This window comes from Chiloscyllium plagiosum, chromosome 1, assembly GCF_004010195.1.
Source record: "Chiloscyllium plagiosum isolate BGI_BamShark_2017 chromosome 1, ASM401019v2, whole genome shotgun sequence".
Classification (NCBI taxonomy): Eukaryota; Metazoa; Chordata; class Chondrichthyes; order Orectolobiformes; family Hemiscylliidae; genus Chiloscyllium; species Chiloscyllium plagiosum.
Window position 1 is genome coordinate 237,347 of NC_057710.1, and position 6,292 is coordinate 243,638.

Below are 6,292 nucleotides of genomic sequence, written 5' to 3' on the forward strand. Positions count from 1 at the left end.
CCTGGATCCCAGGTCTCTGCAAGCACCTGCTCAGGACTCAGGTAAACTGACAGATTCTTCTCTGCATTTTACTCAGGTTCATTAAACGTAAGCTAAAATAGTCAATGGTTTTAATCTGTGACCTGTTCAGTTGGGGAGACCTTGTAAATGAAATAAAATGTTTTATACTGGGAAAAAAATTTGCTGACTGTGTAACAATAAATATAGAACAGTACAGCACAGCATAGGCCTTTCAGCCCACAATATATTGCCGAGCATTTATCTTCATCTAACACCAGCCGAACCTACACACCCCTCAATTTACTGCCATCCATGTTTTTGTCCAGCAGTCACTTAAATGTTCCTAATGTCTCTGACTCCACTCCCACCACTGACTGTGGTATTCCACGCACCCCCCACTCTGTGTAAAGAACCTACCTCTGATATCTCCCTTTACCTTCCTCCAATCACCTTAAAATTATGAGCCCTCATGATAGACTTTTCTGTCCTGGGGAAAGGTCTCTGGCTGTCTACACTATCTTTGCCTCTCATTACCTTGTATGCCTCTATCAAGTCACCTCTCTTTCTTCTTCTCTCCGTTGTGAAAAGCCCTTAGCTCACTCAACCTCTGTTCATGAGACATGCCCCCAATCCAGGCAGCATCTTGGTAAATCTCCTCTACACCCTCTCAAAAGCATCCATCTCCTTCCTATAATGAGGCGTCCAGAAATGAACAAAATATTCCAAGTGTGGTCTAACCACAGTTTTATAGAATCATTGAATCCCTACTGGCCCTTCAGACCAACAAGTCTACACTGACCCTCCGAAGAGTAACCCATCCAGACCCATTCCCTGACCTTCTTTTTACCCCTGACTAATGGACTAACCAACACATTCCTGAACACAATGGGTAATTTAGCATGGCCAATTCATCAAACCTGCACATTTTTAGATAGTGGGAGGAAACCGGAGCACCCGGTGGAAACCCATGAGGACACAGGGAGAATGTACAAATTCCACCCAGACAGTCACCCGAGGCTACGAGGCAGCAGTGCTAATCAGTGTGCCACCCCATGCCACCTCACATTTCTTAAACTCAAATCCTGTTAATGAAAGCCAAAACACCATTCGCCTTCTCAACATCCCTATCAACTTTGGTGGCAACTTTGAGGCATCCCACTGTTCCTCCTATTGCCAAGAATCCTGTCTTTAACCCTGTACTCAGCATTCAAATTTTACTTTCCAAAATAAGAGTAACAAAAAGATGGGGTACTGGGCTAATGGTCGGATACTTGGTAGTGTGGATGAGCAGAGGGATCTTGGTGTCCATGTACACAGATCTCTGAAAGTTGCCACCCAGGTAAATAGTGTGGTGAAGAAGGCATATGGCGTACTGGCTTTTATTGGTAGAGGAATTGAGTTCCGGAGTCCTGAGGTCATGTTGCAGGAAAAGAAGGTTTGGGGTGACTTGATAGCGGTGTGCAAGATGATTAGGGGTTTAGATAGGGTTGACCGTGAGAACCTTTTTCCACGTATGGAGTCAGCTAATCTATTACGAGGGGGCATAGCTTTAAATTAAGGGTGGTAGGTATAGAGCAGATGTTAGGGGTAGGTTCTTTACTCAGCGAGTGGTGAGTTCATGGAATGCCCTGCCAGTAGCAGTGGTGGACTCTCCCTCTTTATGGGCATTTAAGCGGGCATTGGATAGGCATATGGAGGATAGTGGGCTAGTGTAGCTTAGGTGGGCTTGGATCGGCACAACATCGAAGGCCGAAGGGCCTGTACTGCGCTGTATTCTTCTATGTTCTATGTTCTATGTTAACAGCAGTTCCTGAGTATAATATAGAGAACAGAAGATGCTGTGTCTGTGTCTGTGTCTAATATAAAATAAATCACTTCACATTTATTCAGGTTGAACTCCATCTGCCACATTTCAGCCCAGCTCTGCATCCTGTCAATGTCTTGTTATAGCCTGTAACACCCCTTGACACTGTCTACAACACTCCACTGACCTTTGCGTCATTGGCAAAATTACCAACCTACCCTTCCACTTACTCATCCAAGTCATTTATAAAAACTACAAAGAGCAGAGGCCCAAGAACAGATCCCTGCAGGACATCACTGGTCATTGACCTCCGGGTGGAGTACTTTCCATCCACTACCATTCGCTATCTTCTTTCAGCCAGCCAATTCTGTATCCAGACAGCCAAATGTCTCTGTATTCCACACCTCCTAACTTTCTGAATCTGAATGAGCCTACCATGGGGAACCTTATCAAATGCCTTACTGAAGTCCATATCCACCACATTCACTGCCCGACCTTCGTCAACTTGTCTCGTCACATCCTCAAAGAACTCAATAAGATTTGTGAGGCATGACCTGTCTCTCACAAAGCCATGCTGACTGCCTTTAATCAAACTATGTATTTCCAAATAATCATAAATCCTAACTCTCAGAATCCTTTCCAGTACCTTGCTGACCACAGACTGACTGGTCAGTAATTCCCAGGGATTTCCCTATTCCCTTTCTTGAACAGAGGAAAAAATTCACCTCCCTCTAAGTAACCGATACTACTCCCATGGAGAGTGAGGATGCAAAGGTCATCACCAGAGGCACACCAATCTCATTCCTCACTTCCTGTAGTAACCTTGGATATATCTGGTCCAATTGGAGGAGAAAGTGAGGACTGCAGATGCTGGAGATCAGAGCTGAAAATGTGTTGCTGGAAAAGCGCAGCAGGTCAGGCAGCATCCAGGGAATAGGAGAATCGACGTTTCGGGCATAAGCCCTTCTTCAGGAATGACGTCGATTCTCCTGTTCCCTGGATGCTGCCTGACCTGCTGTGCTTTTCCAGCAACACATTTTCAGCTAGAGATTCATCCAACCAAATGCAATTTTAGAATTGAATCTAGGATCTTCTTTATATGTATGATGGTGCTATTCACCAGGAAATCAAAATCACTGAAAAATCAGTGAACAATAGCAGGCAATAATCACAATTTTCTGTTCTTCCATCCAAAATAGGTTCCAATTTAATGACAAATGAAACTAATGAGTAGAAAACTGTCAGCTAACTAGTATATAATGACAAAAATCTGGTCAATATTTTCAACATGGTATGTAACACTTAATATATTTTCAGCTTAAAATTACATTTTGACATGTTAGTAGCAAGCATGTTAACACACTGCTATGAAATTTATCCGCACATGAATTTGATTAAAATGTCAGCCTATTTAAAATTAAAGCTAGTGTCACCATAGCAGAAAATGAAATTCCAGTCAATGTAACTTTTATTTTCAGAGGCATTTGTGTTTAGATCAAAAGTACAGAGATACTAAACTATCATACATACTTAAAAACATGTTAACATTTTGGTAAATCCATTATGACTAAATAATTAGATGACACTATATATAATTTAAATTTGAATCCCTGTAGTGTAGAAATAGGCCATTTGATCCAACAAGTCCACACCGACTCTCTGAAGAGCATCTCACCCAGACACCCCCTACCCTATTCCTGTAACTTTGCATTTCCCATGGTTAATCCACCTAACCTACACATCCCTGGACACTGAGAAATTTAGCATGGCCAATCCATCTAACCTGCACATCTTTGGACTGTGAGAAGAAACTGAGAGCTCCCAAAAGAAACCCACACAGACATGGGGAAAAATGTACAAACATCACACAGATAGTCCCCCGAAATTGGAATTGAACCCGGGTCCCTGGCACTGTGAGGTAGCAGTGCTATATAATTTTGCAAATCAAACTAGAATCTATATATTCCATGGTTCGTTTATTTTCAAACATATTAAGGATCAGAGGACCTTGAATCTCCAATCTGTCTCCATCTTAAAAGTTTGCATCTGTTTGATCAGTACATTGTCTGATCTGCTTTTACCTTCTATTTAATTCTGCATTAGCTGAGCTGTCCCTCTCTTTATGCTGCCTACAGGCTCTATGCATACTACAGCTGTCAAGAAGGATTACACAGTCGATTGAGCAAACACCCGAGAATGTGTTTTATTTTTCTTTCTTATTACTAAAGCAACATAGGTCCAGGACATATTGAGACAGTACAAGTTGTAATCATTGTGGCCATGAAAAATAGTAAGAACATTTTGCCAAGAGTGCGTTTCTAAGACCTTGTGATAATCAACTCCAAAGGCTATTCTCAAATGCCCCTCATCTGGCTAAGAATGATCAATTTAAAATTTATCTTTCAACACGTTTGCATGTTTAAATCAGCTCGTATACAAAAACTGCACTGCAGCTCACACAAGCAGCTTAAACAACAATGGAGCATATGATTAAACACCAGCAGGTGAAGCAGTGTGATGCATGCTAACAAGCTCTGAATGGTGTATTACAGATTTGCTATCAGCCTACCCATGCACCCATTCCTGAAGAAGGGCTTATGCCCGAAACGTCGATTCTCCTATTCCCTGGATGCTGCCTGACCTGCTGCGCTTTTCCAGCAACACATTTTCAGCTATATCTGGTCCGACCCTGGGGACTTAGCTATTTTGATGGTTCCCAGAATTTCCAGCTCATCCACTTCCTTAACATCAATCTGTTCGACCCGATTAACCTGGTCACACAGTGTTCTCATTATCAACAAGATCCTTCTCTCTAATGAATACTGAAAATCTCATTTAGTGCCTCCCCACCTTTTCAGACTCCAGGCACAAGTTCCCTCCACTATCCCTGGTCGGCCATACCCTCTCTCTGATCATTCTCTTATTCCTCATGTAAGTGTAGAATATCTTTTGGGTTTTCCCTAATCCTTCCCGCCAAGGCTTTTTCATGCTCACTCGTAACTCTCCTCAACCCATTTTTGAGTTTTTTTCCTAGCTACCCTCGAACGCTGCACAGGATCCTTGCTTCCTCAACCTTAAGTAAGCTTCCTCCTTTGTCTTGATGAGAAGTTCCTCTGCTCTTGTCATCCAAGGTTCCTTAACCTTTCAATTCCTTGCCTATCTCGGTGGGACAAAGTTATCCAACAGTCGCAACAATGGCTCCTTAAACAGCCTCCATGTTTCTGCTGTGCATTTCCTGTCGAACAATTGTTCCCAATTTATACTCCACAGCTCCTGTCTAATAGCAGTGTAATTTCCCCTCCCCCAATTAAATACCTTCCCATATTGTCTGCTCCTATTCCCCTCCCCCAATTAAATACCTTCCCATACTGTCTGCTCCTATCCCTCTCCATGGATATGTTATAGGTAAGGCAGTTGTAGTCACTGTCACCGTAATGTTCTGCCACTGAGAGATCTGACACCTGGCCTGGCTTGTTGCCAAGCACAAATCCAAATCCTTTTGGCCTATCGATATGAATAAGAAAGGTTTAGAAGAATATGGACCAAATGCTAGCAAATGGGAATAGATTAATTTTGGACAGTTGGTTGGCATGGACAAGTTGGACCAAACAGTCTGTTTCCATGCTCTACATCTCTGACTCGATGAGAAACTCCAATATAAGCAGCAGCTCCCCTCTGTCGAAGGTCACTGCTGATGGAGCACAATGAAAAATGACAGGCAAGAGGTTTAGAGAGAACGAAAAGAAAACATTTCTCACAGAGGATCGTGGATATCTGGAATGCATTGCTTAAAAGAGTGTTTTTCACTTATTCACTCGTGGAGGTGGGCATCACTGTCACGGCCATTGAGAAGGTGGAGGTGAGCTCCTTCTTGAATTGCTGCAGTCCACCTGCTCTGTGTTGATGTACAGTGCCTATTGGGAGGGAATTCCAGGACTTTGTCCATCTACAAGGACAAGTGTAGCAGATACATGTCAATACCACCTCCTGTAAATTCCAACCTAAAGGGATTGTGGATCAACTTAAAACAGATGGACTGTAACAGTACAAGAAGGCAGCTCACCAGCACATTCTCAAGGACAATTAGGGATGGGGAATAAATGCTGGGTCCAGGCAGAAATGCCCATCTCCCACAAGTGTACATAAAAAAAGCTCACTGTGTAACTGTACTGGGATATGTTTGTTCAGCAGGGTGAGGATCACTCACTGTGTAACAGTACTGGGATGTGTTTATTCAGCAGGGTAAGGGTCACTCACAGTATAACTGTACTGGGGTGTGTTTATGCAGCAGGGTGAGGGTCACTCACTGTGTAACTGTACTGGGATGTGTTCATTCAGCAGGGTGAGGGTCACTCACTGTGTTACTGTACCGGGATGTGTTTATTCAGCAGGGTAAGGATCACTCACTGTGTAACTGTACTGAGATGTGTTTATTCAGCAGGGTGAGGGTCACTCACAGTATAACTGTACTGGGGTGTGTTTATTCAG